Source organism: Grampus griseus (assembly GCF_964374135.1).
Source record: "Grampus griseus genome assembly, chromosome: 4".
Taxonomy (NCBI): Eukaryota; Metazoa; Chordata; class Mammalia; order Artiodactyla; family Delphinidae; genus Grampus; species Grampus griseus.
This window is the reverse complement of record NC_138997.1, coordinates 117,236,858-117,251,908: the sequence shown is the minus strand read 5'-3', so window position 1 is coordinate 117,251,908 and position 15,051 is coordinate 117,236,858. Positions and strand designations below refer to the sequence as shown.

General features: G+C 40.2%; 1 protein-coding gene and 1 pseudogene across 12 annotated transcripts in view; both read right to left on the bottom strand.

The window, feature by feature from the left end:
• ANK2 (ankyrin 2) overlaps positions 1-15,051 on the bottom strand; it is a 242,476-nt gene that overhangs the window by 179,792 nt on the left and 47,633 nt on the right. The window lies entirely within an intron of this gene.
• LOC309821792 (RNA-binding protein 42-like) lies at positions 644-2,081 on the bottom strand (annotated as a pseudogene). Its single transcript has one exon. The product of its transcript is annotated as an RNA-binding protein 42-like (transcript).

Here is a 15,051-nt window from a genome sequence, read left to right as displayed (position 1 = left end):
CTGTTGAAGCAAACCTGGAGGAAAATAACTAAATTCACAGTAAAAAGAATTTAGATGAGCACTGGAAGAACATCCTTATCACTGAGTTAAAGAATACTGGAAATATTTCTTTTTAAGGTTTTAAAGTTTAAATATTTCTCATTTGTATGTGATCGACTGAATGTGGGGATTTTCTTCCTTTTTCTTTCTTCCATTCCTTTTTATCTTTTAATTCTTCTTCTTCTACTACTACTTTTTTTTTTTTTTCTTTTTTGAGACAGTGTGGTCAACTGCAGGAATAACATGGTGATGGGAATGATAAGAAATGAAATCTTCTCCTTGCTCCACTACTAACCAGAAGTATGAATTTGGGCAAATCACTTAACTTCTCTGTGGTCTAATGGTCTTATCTACAAATAATATTTATAATGATGACAATGAAAAACAATGATGATGATGGTAAAGAAATAAACATTCACGAGCACCTGTTATGTGCCCATCATTGCTTTAGCCTTTTTCGGGGGGTCAGGGCAGGGATGAACGTAAATTTATTGAAACTGGTTTTGGGGAGGATGGGTGAGTGGATAGTTATGGGTTTTCCAAAAAGAACTGTGGGTAGCAGCCAGCGCCCAACCAAGAGGAAGCGGGTGCTCAGCCACAGACCCTATCTCAGTCCCAATTTCTTCTTCTGCTTCTTGCACTCAAGGCCCAGTTTCCGGGCCTTCCACGTGCTCTTGCGCAGCTTGGTGGGGCGCGAGCCTACTTACTTCGCATTCATCTCAACACACAGAGCGCACATAGTTGCTGGGGTCCTTAAAGCTGAAGAAGCTATAGCCCATGATCTTGCCAGTGCACTTGTCGCAGATCCCCTTAGCCTTAAAGAAGCATGGGAAGGGGAAGGGGCTGAAGGTGAGTTCCAAGATGGCATCTCCATTTCATTGCCCAGATCCCCACAGAAGATTCGGAAACCATCTGCATCCCACTCCAGCAGGCTGGGGTCCTCCCAGCTGCTCCCAGCTGCCGGTGCAAATGCTGCGTCAATTTCTCTGGCTTTCCTTTTCTCTTGTCCTCACCCAGGGACTCTGGGATCTAGAGGGTCACAAGGCCAGGGCGAGGGGGCAGGGGCCAGGAGCTAAGGAATGTGCGCTGGAGGCAGTAAGCCTGGCACACTACTTCCAGCAGGAGGGGCAGGGGCTCAGGCAAATCCATGGTCAGGGCCACTGGTAGGTGGCCAGGGCCCAAAGACCAGGACCAGCTGGGGTGCTTCCTGCCCTCACAGCCACCAGCACCCTAGCCTCCTCCAGCCCAGCTGCTGCCACCACCACTGCCTCTTCCTTCTCTTCCAGAATCAACCCCAGGCTGACGCCCAGCTCTCGGTATGCTGCTGGCTCTTCTAGAAGAGGCCTCAGAGCAGCCATGGAACCCAGGGAAGGGCTTCAGGACCCCGAGCCATTGGTGACAGCATTAGAGGTGGTCCGGGGGGTTGAGAGGGTCCAGGCAGAAAAGGGGGCCCACGAGGGCCTGGTGAGGGGGCAGCAGGGCCATGGGGTGAGGACTGCCTGCTGCAGAGTAAAGAGCAGAATGTGCTCTCTGTAGCACGTGGGGGACTAGTGCTGGATACAGGAGAGGAGCCCTCTGTGGTGGGTGCCACAGCTGTTCATGGAAGGAAGAGGGCTTCTCCAGCCTTTGGACTGTCCAGTTGAATCCAATCATGGGGGCCAAATGAGCCTGGAAAGGAGGTACACCACAAAGGGAGGGTCACCCACCATGGGAGGAACCACTGTGGCCACGGTGGCTGCCCAGGTCTGGAGAGTCTGTTGGACCTGCTAGTATGTTGGTCGCTATCATTGGGCAGGCACAGGAACTGCTGGGAACTGCATCATTTCTACCATGGGGACTGTGGGCACTGGGGTACAGCAGGCATAGCAGTTGGGATTCTGGTTACCAGAGCCCTAAAACTTCCTGCTCAAACAGGGCCGTCTCTGCCTCCATCTCTTCCAAGCTTTCCTTGCTGCCCTTGCCCGGGTGCTGGCACCAGGGCCCAGGACCACAGGTACTCCTGCACCTGGGGATCGCAGGGCTGGCCCGCCACCTGCTATCATTACTGTGGCAGCATCCTGAATGGGGACCAACCAAAGCAGGCTACTACTGATAAGTCTTTGATATTGGCTTTATGTAAGTTAACGTGGCTAAAAGAATATGAACTTGAGCCGTTTGAAACAATCAAGAAATATTCATTGAGCTGGTTTATTGTGAGCAAAATATTGACTGGGCTTACAGATCTGTGAGTCCCAGGCAAGATATCACTTTGAGCTACAACTTTTGGAATAACTCTATTTCTATATAATATCATTAAAATGACTAAATATACCATGTAGTTTAAAAATAAGATCTTAAGGCTACTTTGAAACAACCATGCGCACATTAATCAACCTTAAAGGGCAGAGTTATCTTTTTTGTTTAGCACTTCTATTAAATTTTTATAAAGCAAAATTATAACATTTTGTTTATAATCAAATTTTGCAATAAGCTCTATTCTCCACTTCTCTTGATGATTCTATGAGATATTTAGCCCATTGACTGCTTTTCTATGATCATATAAAACTAGTGGATGAAACCCCAGGTAGAACCAATAAAAATTTTATGCCACCATTTGAGCATTGGTTACATTTCTGGCACATATGGACAATGTATAGACTAGTCCATTTTTAAAAGTTGAGGAACAGATTCAAGAAGATACAGCTAACCATACATGAAACTTAAATGCTTGCATCAAAATGCATTAAATTGTTTTGGATCTTAGGACAAATCTGTAATTAATATAAACTTATCAGTTAATCAACAAGCATTTGCTAGTTACCCACCAAGTACTTAGCTCTAGGTGCTAGGTTCTAAGGGACGACCAGTGACATAGTTTCTGTCCCCAGAGAGCCCCCAAATATTTATTATTAAACAATTGAAAATCGCCTCTGTGCTAGCATATACTCATCCATGATTGTTTCAAATCTTTGGCTATTCTACTTTGCAAATCTTACATGTTGAATTAAGGGTCCTCCAGTCTGTCAGAAAAGTACAACTAACTTAATATATAACTTCCTTAATAACATTAAAATTTAAATATTTGAAAGGAGGCAATTGTAAATATGAGTTCTTGAAAATACTAAAGGAAAAAGATGGAGGGCAAATGGATATATCAACGGGAAAATAATAGAGAAGAGAAAGTGAAATTTGTTCCCTAACCTCCACCCCACCCCCACTCATAACGGGGCTCCTGTGTCAGAGACACCCTAAATGAGGAGCTCTTTTCAAGAGGAACTACATGCCCACATATAGAGATACAAATAATTATGAAATGCAGTTTACAGTTTCACTCTGCCATTACCATAAATGACACTGGTGAAAGGAATCATCTATATAATGGGAGGAAAAAATCAAACTCAAAATGAAAATGACCTGTTTACATATTCCCAATCCAATTCCCACTCAGTATACTCATCCATAATGTATCTGCACCTTTCCCACCTCTTTCATGGTAGCTGCTCTAAACTAAGAGTACTCACTATGATGGAATTAAGAATGTATTTAGTTTTCATGAAGATGGGGAAAAGCAAAGCATGTGTCACCTTTTGTCAGTTGAACTGATCTTACTGTGTCTTTGATGTCCAAAGACTTCTGATTTAATATATAAATCAAACTATGGATGACCCAAGAGGAAACTTGTTTTACTAGTGAGTTATTCTCAAATCCTAGAGGCTTTCTTTTTAATTCCAAAATGATGAATATTTAATGAGGATTTGCTAAGTCTTCATCAATTAAAAAATATTTACAATGAGGCTTGAAATTTGGTGGCTCATTGGTCATTTCATAGGGAAAAAGCTTAGAATAAGACTGCTTCAAAGATACGACTTTATATAGTCTATTTCTGGATCTCCATTTCAACCATAGTGGAAGCCCATCTAGCGCTCCTGGATGGTAGCTCCCTTTTTGGCACTGGTCTTTTCCCCTGTCTAACCCCATCAAATGTTTCAATCATACAATCCCCCAAATATGGAGAATGACATTAAATATGATGGTGAGTTAGCCTGGGAGAAGAAAGAGTTATGAAAATTCTTCAAAATCTTACTAGGACCAAGAAGGATGAAAGATTATGAGAGCTGAGCAATAAATACTTAACGAATGAAAGAGAAGCTTAATGACATGGATATCATTATTATATTTTATATTTTACATATATTATTATATTTTATAGATGAAGATACTAAAATTCTCAGAAGCCAAGTGATTTGCCTCAAAGATCCTTACCACCAAGAAGAGGAAGAGCAAAAATTCAAACTTAGATCTGATTTCCAAACTCATGCTTTCAAAAAAGCTAAAATAATTAAGCTCCACACCAGTGTTTCAAACTGTAGGTCATCATGCACAAGTACGTCATAAAATCTGTTTAATGGATTGCCAATCAGTGTATTTCAAAACATGAAGTAGAGCAAAGAAAAATAGAGTGCACTGTGGGTGGCAAGTGTTGATTTTGTTTCGGAGGGGTTTTTTTGGTGTAACTTTACATACACATACATGTGTACACACGTCTGCATGTGCGTGTGCATGTGGTGTGCTCCTGTGTGTGTGTGTGTGCATGTGCACACATGCTTCTCTAGATTACAAAAAAACAAAACTAAGGAAGTTTAGGCAAGACCCAAGACATGAGGGCATCTTGGGGAAACAAGATGTTGTTTCAGACCAAATAAGTAAAAAAGCTAATGCTTACAAAGGGCACTCTAAGAGAGGAATGGTTTTTATGATATGCTTATTTGAATTTTATGAAATCAATAATTTTCATTTTAGATGAGTGCTGTGATGCAAATAAGATGAATAACGTTGGGACAAACAAGGATTCTTCCTTTTGAAAATACTAGCAGAATCATGGTTAAACCACATCCACATCTGGAGTTCCAAGAGGGAGTGTGGAATAGTGGAGAACACACATGTTAGAGTTCCTATTCTGTCTCTCCATTACTAGCAATATAATTTAGTTTCTTCACTAGTAAAAGGGCAAGTTTCCATTCTGCCTTCTATAGATAGTTATTTAAAAGAGAATATAGAGGGGCACCTTCAAGATGCTGGAGGAATAAGATGTGGAGATCACTTTCCTCCCCACAAATACATCAGAAATACATCTACATGTGGAACAACTCCTACACAACACCTACTGAACGCTGGCAGAAGACCTCAGACTTCCCAAAAGGCAAGAAACTCCCCACATACTGGGGTAGGGCAAAAGAAAAAAGGAAAAATAGACATTAAACAATAGGGATGGGACCTGCACCTCTGGGAGGGAGCTGTGAAGGAGGAAAGGTTTCCACACACTAGGAAGGCCCTTCGCGGGTGGAGACTGCGGGTGGCGGAGGTGGTGAACTTCGGACATGAAGGAGAGCGCAGCAATAGGGGTGCAGAGGGCAAAGCGGAGAGATTCATGGACAGTGCCGACCAGCACTCCCCAGCCCGAGAGGCTTGTCTGCTCACCCACCGGGGTGGGCAGGGGCTGGGAGCTGAGGCTCGGGCTTCGGTGGAATCCCAGGGAGAGGACTGGGGTTGGCTGCATGAACCAGCTGGAAGGGGGCTACTGCGCCACAGCTAGCCGGGAGGGAGTCCGGGAAAAAGTCTGGACGTGCTGAAGAGGCAAGAGACCATTGTTTCAGGGTGCACGAGGAGAGGGGATTCAGAGCACCGCCTAAACGAGCTCTAGAGACGGGCGCGAGCCACAGCTATCAGTGTGAACACAAGAGACGGGCAGGCATGAGATGCTAAGGCTGCTGCTGCAGCCACCAAGAAGCCTGTGTGCGAGCACAGGTCACTATCCACACCTCCCCTCCCAGGAGCCAGTGCAGCCCGCCACTGCCAGGGTCCCGTGATCCAGGGACAACTTCCCCGGGAGTACACACGGCGCGCCTCAGGCTGCTGCAACGTCACGCAGGCCTTTGCCACCGCAGGCTCACTCCGCATCTGTACCCCTCCCTCCCCACGGCCTAAGTGAGCCAGAGCCCCTGAATCAGCCACTCATTTAACCCTGTCCTGTCTGGGCGGGAACAGATGCCCTCAGGGGACCTACATGCAGAGGCGAGGCCAAATCCAAACCTGAACCCCAGGAGCTGTGCGAACAAAGAGAGAAAGGGAAATCTCTCCCAGCAGCCTCAGGAGCAGCAGATTAGATCTCCACAATCAACTTGATGTACCCTGCATCTGTGGAATACCTGAATAGATAATAAGTCATCCCAAAATTGAGGCAGTGGACGTTGGGAGCAACTTTAGACTTCAGGTTTGCTTTCTGCATCTAGTTTGTTTCTCGTTTTATGTTTATCTTAGTTTAGTATTTAGAGCTTGTTATGACTGGTAGATTTATTGATTTGGTTGCTCTCTTCCTTTTTTAATTTTACATATATATATATATTTTTTTCCTTTTTCTCTCTTTCTGAGTGTGCATGTGCATGCTTCTTTGGGTGATTTTGTCTGCATAGCTTTGCTTTTGCCATTTGTCCTAGGGTTCTGACTGTCTGCTTTTTGTTTTTTTGTTTTTAGTATAGTTTTTAGAGCTTGTTATCATTGGTGGATTTGTTTTCTGGTTTGGTTGCTCTCTTCTTTCTCTCTCTCTTTTTTTTATTACTTTTTATTTTTAATAATTTTTTTCTATTTTAATATTTTCTTTCACTTTTCTTTCTTTCTTCCTCCCTCCCTCCCTCCCTCCCTCCCTTTCTTCTTCTCCCTTTTGGTGCACTGGCCAGGTGTCAGGCCTGAGCCTCTGACGCGGGAAAGCCGAGTTCAGGACATTGGTCCACCAGAGACCTCCCAGCCCAACGTAATATCAAATGGCGAAAGCTCTCCCAGAGACCTCCATCTCAATGCTAAGACCCAGCTCCACTCAACGACCAGCAAGCTACAGTGCTGGATACCCTAAGCTGAACAACTAGCAAGACATGAACACAAACTCACCCATTAGCAGAGAGGTTGCCTAGAATCATAATAACTTCACAAACACCCCAAAACACACCACTTGACGTGGTCCTGCCAACCAGCAAGATAAGATCCAGTCTCATCCACCAGAACACAGGCACCAGTCCCCTCCACCAGGAAGCCTACACAACCCACTGAACCAATCTTACCCACTGGGAGCAGACACCAAAAGTAACGGGAACTATGAACCTGCAGCCTGTGAAAAGGAGACACCCAAACAAATTAAGTTAAGCAAAATGAGAAGACAGGGAAATACACAGCAGATGAAGGAGCAAGGTAAAAACTCACCAGGCCAAACAAATGAAGAGGAAATAGGCAGTCTACCTGAAAACGAATTCAAAGTAATGATAGTAAAGATGATCCAAAATCTTGGAAACAGAATGGAGAAAATTCAAGAAACATTTAACAAGGACCTAGAAGAACTAAAAAGCAAACAAACAATGATGAACAACCAAATAAATGAAATTAAAAATTCTCTAGAAGGAATCAATACCAGAATAACTGAGGCAGAAGAATGGATAAATGACCTGGAAGATAAAACAGTGGAAATAACTACCACAGAGCAGACTAAAGAAAAAAGAATGAAAAGAATTGAGGACAATCTCAGAGACCTCTGGGACAACATTAAATGCACCAACATTCGAATTATACGGGTCCCAGAAGAAAAAGAGAAAAAAAAAGGGACTGAGTAAATATTCGAAAAGATGATAGTTGAAAACTTCCCTAATATGGGTAAGGAAATAGTCAATCAAGTCCAGGAAGTGCAGAGAGTCCCATAAAGGATAAATCAAAGGAGAAACTTGCCAAGACACATATTAATCAAACTACCAAATACTAAATACAAAGAAAAAATATTAAAAGCAGCAAAGGAAAAGTAACAACATACAAGGGAATCCCCATAAGGTTAACAACTGATCTTTCACCAGAAACTCTGCAAGCTAGAAGGGAGTGGCAGGACATATTTAAAGTGATGAAAGGGAAAAACCTACAACCAAGATTACTCTACCCAGCAAGGATCTCATTCAGATTTGATGGAGAAATTAAAACCTTTTACAGACAAGCAAAAACTAAGAGAATTCAGCACCACCATACCAGCTCTACAACAAATGCTAAAGGAACTTGTCTAGGCAGGAAATATAAGAGAAGGAAAAAGACTTGCAATAACAAACCCAAAACAGTTAAGAAAATGGTAATAGGAACATACATATCAATAACTACCTTATATGTAAATGGATTAAATGCTCCAACCAAAAGATATAGACTGGCTGAATGGATACTAAAACCCTTACATATGCTGTCTACAACAGACTCACTTCAGATGTAGGGACACATACAGACTGAAAGGGAGGGGGTGGAAAAAGATATTCCATATGAATGGAAATCAAAAGAAAGCTGGAGTAGCAATTCTCATGTCAGACAAAATAGACTTTAAAATAAAGTCTATTGCAAGAGACAAAGAAGGACACTACATAATGATCAAGGGATCAATCCAAGAAGAAGATATAACAATTGTAAATATTTATGCACCCAACATAGGAGCACCTCAATATATAAGGCAAATGCCAACAGCCATAAAAGGAGAAATTGACAGTAACACAATCATAGTAGGGGACTTTAACACCTCACTTTCACAGATCATCCAAAATGAAAATAAATAAGGAAACATAAGCTTTAAATGATACATTAAATAAGATGGACTTAATTGATATTTATAGGACATTCTGGCCAAAAACAACAGAATACACTTTCTTCTCAAGTGCTCATGGAACATTCTCCAGGATAGATCATATCTTGGGTCACAAATCAAGCCTTGGTAAATTTAAGAAAATTGAAATCATATCAAGTATCTTTTCTGACCACAACGCTATGAGACTAGATATCAATTACAGGAAAAAATCTGTAAAAATTACGAACACATGGAGGCTAAACAATACACTATTAAATAACAATGAGATCACTGAAGAAATCAAAAAGGAAATCAAAAAATACCCAGAAGCACATGACAATGAAAACACGACAACCCAAAACCTATGGGACACAGCAAAAGCAGTTCTAAGAGGGACGTTTATAGCAATACAATCCTACCTCAAGAAACAAGAAACATCTTAAATAAACAACTTAAGCTTACACCTGAAGCAAATAGGGAAAGAAGAACAAAAAACCCCAAAGTTAGCAGAAGGAAAGAAATCATAAAGATCAGATCAGAAATAAATGAAAAAGAAATGAAGGAAATGGTAGCAAAGATCAATAAAACTAAAAGTTGGTTCTTTGAGAAGATAAACAAAATTGAAAAACCATTAGGCAGACTCATCAAGAAAAAAATGAAGACTCAAATCAGTAGATTTAGAAATGAAAAAGGAGAAGTAACAACTGACACTGCAGAAATACAAAGGATCATGAGAGTTTACTACAAGCAACTATATGCCAATAAAATGGACAACCTGGAAGAAATGGACAAATTTTTAGAAAAGCACAACCTTCTGAGACTGAACCAGGAAAAAATAGAAAATATGAACAGAGCAATCACAAGCACTGAATTTGAAACTGTGATTAAATATCTTCCAACAAACAAAAGCCCAGGACCAGATGGCTTCACAGGCAAATTCAATCAAACATTTAGAGAAGAGCTAACAACTATCCTTCTCAAACTCTTCCAAAATATAGCAGAGGGAGGAACACTCCCAAACTCATTCTATGAGGCCACCATCACCCTGATATCAAAAGATGCAACAAAAAAAGAAAACAATAGGGCTTCCCTGGTGGCGCAGTGGTTGAGAGTCCGCCTGCCGATGCAGGGGACACGGGTTCATGCCCCGGTCTGGGAAGATCCCACATGTCGTGGAGTGGCTGGGCCTGTGAGCCATGGCCACTAAGCCTGCACGTCCAGAGCCTGTGCTCCACAACGGGAGAGGCCACAACAGTGAGAGGCCCACGTACCGCAAAAAAAAAAAAAAAGAAAACAATAGGCCAATATGACTGATGAACAGAGATGCAAAATCCTCAACAAAATACTAGCAAACAGAATCCAAGAGCACATTAAAAGGATCATACACCATGATCAAGTGGGGTTTACCCCAGAAATGCAAGGATTCTTCAATATATGCAAACTAATCAATGTGATAAACCATATTAACAAATTGAAGGAAGAAAACCACATGATCATCTCAATAGATGCAGAAAAAGCTTTTGACAAAATTCAACACCCATTTATGATAAAAACCCTCCAGAAAGTAGGCATAGAGGGAACTTACCTCAACACAATAAAGGCCATATATGACAAACCCACAGCCAACATCATTCTCAATGGTGAAAAACTGAAACCATTTCCACTAAGATCAGGAACAAGAAAAGGTTGCCTATTCTAACCACTATTATTCAATATCATTTTGGAAGTTTTAGCCACAGCAATCAGAGAAGAAGAAAAAGAAATAAAGGGAATCCAAATCGGAAAAGAAGAAATAAAATTGTCTCTATTTGCAGATGACACGATACTATATATAGAGAATCCTAAAAATGCTACCAGAAAACTACTAGAGCTAATCAGTGAATTTGGTAAAGCAGCAGGATACAAAATTAATTCACAGAAATCTCTTGCATTCCTATAAACTAATGATGAAAAATCTGAAAGAGAAATTAAGGAAACACTCCCATTTACCATTGCAACAAAAAGAATAAAATACCTAGAAATAAACCTACCTAAGTGCACAAAAGACCTGTATGCAGAAAACTATAAGACACTGATGAAAGAAATTAAAGATGATGCAAACGGATGGAGAGATATACCATTTTCTTGGATTGGAAGAATCAACTTTGTGAAAATGACTGTACTACCCAAAGCAATCTACAGATTCGGTGCCATCCTTATCAAACTACCAATGCCATTTTTCACAGAACTAGGACAAAACATTTCACAATACGTATGGAAACATAAAAGACCCTGAATAGCCAAAGCAATCTTGAGAAAGAAAAACAAAGCTGGAGGAATCAGGCTCCCAGACTTCAGACTACACTATAAAGCTACAGTAATCAAGACAGTGTGGTACTGGCACAAAAACAGAAATATAGATCAGTGGAACAGGATAGAAAGCCCAGAGATAAACCCACGCACATATGGTCACCTTATATTTGATAAAGGAGGCAAGAATATACAGTGGAGAAAAGACAGCCTCTTCAATAAGTGGTGCTGGGAAAACTGGACAGCTACATTTAAAAGAATGAAATTAGAACACTCCCTAACACCATACGCAAAAATAAACTCAAAATGGATTAAACACCTAAATGTAAGGCCAGACACTATAAAAGTCTTAGAGGAAAACATAGGCAGAACACTATGACATAAATCACAGTGAGATCCTTTTTGACCTACCTCCTAGAGAAATGGAAATAAAAACAAAAATAAATAAATGGGAGCTAATGAAACTTAAAAGCTTTTTTGCACAGCAAAGGAAACCATATACAAGATGAAAAGACAACCCTCAGAATGGGAGAAAATATTTGCAAACGAAGCAACTGACAAAGGATTAATCTCCAAAATATACAGCAGCCCATGCAGTTCAATATCAAAAAAACAAACAACCCAATCCAAAAATGGGCAGAAGACCTAAATAGACATTTCTCCAAAGAAGATATACAGATTGCCAACAAACACATGAAACAATGCTCAACATCACTAATCATTAGAGAAATGAAAATCCAAACTACAATGAGGTATCACCTCACACTGGTCAGAATGGCCATCATCAAAAAATCTACAAACAATAAATGCTGGAGAGAGTGTGGAGTAAAGGGAACCCTGCTGCACCGTTGGTGGGAATGTAAATTGGTGCAACCACTATGGACAACAGTATGGAGGTTCCTGAGAAAACTAAAAACAGAACTACCATACGACCCAGCAATCCCACTATTGGGCATATACCCTGAGAAAACCATAACTCAAAAAGAGTCATGTACCACAATGTTCATTGCAGCTCTATTTACAATAGCCAGGACATGGAACCAACCTAAGTGTCCATCGACAGATGAATGGATAAAGAAGATGTGGCACTTATATGCAGTGGAATATTACTCAGCCATAAAATGGAATGAAATTGAGTTATTTGTAGTGAGGTGGATGGACCTAGAGACTATCATACAGAGTGAAGTACGTCAGAAACAGAAAAACAAACACCATATGCTAACACTTATATATGGAATATATAAAAAAAAAAAAACAAAAAACAAAACAATGGTTCTGATGAACCTAGGGGCAGGACAGGAATAAATACTCAGACATAGAGAATGGACCTGCAGACACAGGAAGGGAGAAGGGTAAGCTGGGATGAAGTGAGAGAGTGGCATGGACATATATACACTACCAAATGTAAAACAGATAGCTAGTGCGAAGCAGCCGCACAGCACACGGGGATCAGCTTGGTGCTTTGTGTCCACCTAGAGGGGTGGGTTAGGGAGAGTTGGAGGGAGATGCAAGAGGGATGAGATATGAGGGTGTATGTATATGTATAGCTGATTCACACTATTCTTATGTACAGCAGAAACTAACACACCTTTGTAAAGCAATTATACTCCAATAAAGATGTTAAAAATAAATAAATAAAAATATGAATAAAATAAAATGGCAAAAATGCAAAAAACCAAGAATATAAAGTAATGTATGTCATCGTAAAGCAATTATACTCCAATAAAGATGTAAAAAAATATATAAATAAAGTAATGTATGTTTATGTTATTTGGACTCTTACAAATGTAAGATATTATGATTTCCTGGTTAGATGCAGAAAGTAATAAATTCACACATATTCCTAACTCTTTCTGTTTTCTATCACAGAGATCTGGATAAAGATGATGAGCTGAATTGAGCGTTTTTTCTTTCATGGAAGGGGCCACAAGCAGATGGCAGTCTGAAGTCAGAAGTCCACGCTGAGTTTCACTGGGCTAAAATCATGGTGTCAGCAGGGCTGCATTCCTTCCAGAGGTTCTAGGGTAGAACAGTTCTTTTTGCCTTTTCCAGCTTCTAGAGGTCACCTGCATTCCTTGGCTTGTGGCCTCTTCCTCCATGGTTAAAGCCCACAGAGGAGCATGTACAAATCACTCTTGAATTGAGTATTTTGGGTCTAACATATAAATGCTTACCTGGGCTGGGAAAATTATTAAGTTAGACAGAAATGATTAGTTTTAAATGTATTTTGAATTCTAATGAAACCTAAAAAGCAGATGGGAACCTGGTCTCTTAGTAGTCATCCTGTCAAAAATTCAAAGAGCTGTTATTTTACTACTGAGTTTTAACTCTCCTAAGTTAAATGTCATTTTCATGTGGTCTCATTTCTCTGGTTAATTTTATGAGAAATGATATATAAATTACTTCTTTAGTATTTGACTTAACATGTATTAAAGCAAGACATCTGACTTAACATGAAGTTCAAAGACAGAAAATTATTTGAGCTACTTATTATAATAGTCATGGTTTAAAGAGATTTAGACATTAAAAGTCAGCAGCAAATTATTTAAATAAAACCTAAAACTTATTACAGTTTATTCTCATGTGTCAGGCTTAGATCTAAGCTTTTAATTGCATTAACTCATTTAACCCTGAATTGAACATTATGAGTTATGAACTACCTGGTGATTCTAGCTCAGAAACTATACTCTTAACCCCTACCATTAAAACAACAAAAAAACCCCTATGGGCTCTGCATTATAATTCTATTTCGCTTTCTTTAGATCTCAATTTCTCATTAACTCTTAGTTGATATTTTTTTAGAATAAAAATATCTTAGCCTCTGATAATAAGTCAGTAGTTAAGGAGAAAAACTATTTCCTTTAGGCCTCTAGACTTACAATCTCTAAGAGTGTCAAAATTAGAAAGGAATTCTATAATGAATTCTAGACAGTTATAGTATCATGTCCATGCCAAGCTTAGTTAGTTTTAATTTAACTTAAAAATGGAGGAAAGGGGTTATGTTTGGTTGATCCCATAAGTTACTTACAGTAGTAAAATTCTTTGGTTCTTAAATGACAAGTAATGAGAGTATAATTTCCAGAAGATTTAAAGAAAATATCGGGCTTCCCTGGTGGCGCAGTGGTTGAGAGTCCGCCTGCCAATGCAGGCGATGTGGGTTCGTGTTCCGGTCCGGGAGGATCCCGCGTGCCGCGGAGCGGCTGGGCCCGAGAGCCATGGCCACTGAGCCTGCGCGTCCGGAGCCTGTGCTCCACAGCGGGAGAGGCCACAACAGTGAGAGGCCGCGTACCGCAAAAAAATAAAAAATAAAAAAACTAGAAATTATCTACTAGACGAAGTCTCATCTTTGTATATTTATCACAGACTCATTTAATATTTCAATCAATTCATCTTAAAAGAGGGCATTAAAAACATGGATCTTCTTCTGACATAGAATTTATCAAGATTGGCAAGCAGGGGAAGGAATGTATATCAGAATTAACCAGTAACTTTTTTTAAAATGAAACGAGAAAACTCCTCTAGTAGGGCAGCCTGAAGTGGATGTCCCTCCAGGGGCCAAGGGTGAGATTGAAGTGAGAGAGTGAAAGAGCAGCAGGACCTCAAAAGGAAGGAAGCAAAACAGGAGCGTGCAACCTAAAAAGGTTCCGCACAGCTCATTCTCGTATGTGCTGTGTCCGCCTACTTCTGGTGAGACACAAGAATGTTGTCCACCATATTAAACTCAGATAAAAACATGGCACAGAGTTTCAAATTAATGTAAACTAGAGAAAGCTTAAATTCAATAATTAATAATAACTGAATATCAATTATTCACCTAAACTTTTTTGTACATGTATTATATGTCAAGCATTGTGCGAGGAACCAAGTTTACATTTCCAGGTACCCATAAAAAAATCTAGTAATGTTATTAGATAATTAATAATTAATAATATCCCCCTTTTTTACAATTTTAATTAAAAATAAGCCAAATTTGGCTTGCTGGGCTCTAAAAGAATATGGGAAGAGTGAGGAGGGAGCCATCAAACAAGAAAACTTAGCTTATGGGAGTCTTCCAAGTACCACACCATCACTCTGCTTTCCATCATAATATTGGGTTGGCCAAAAAGTTCATTCAG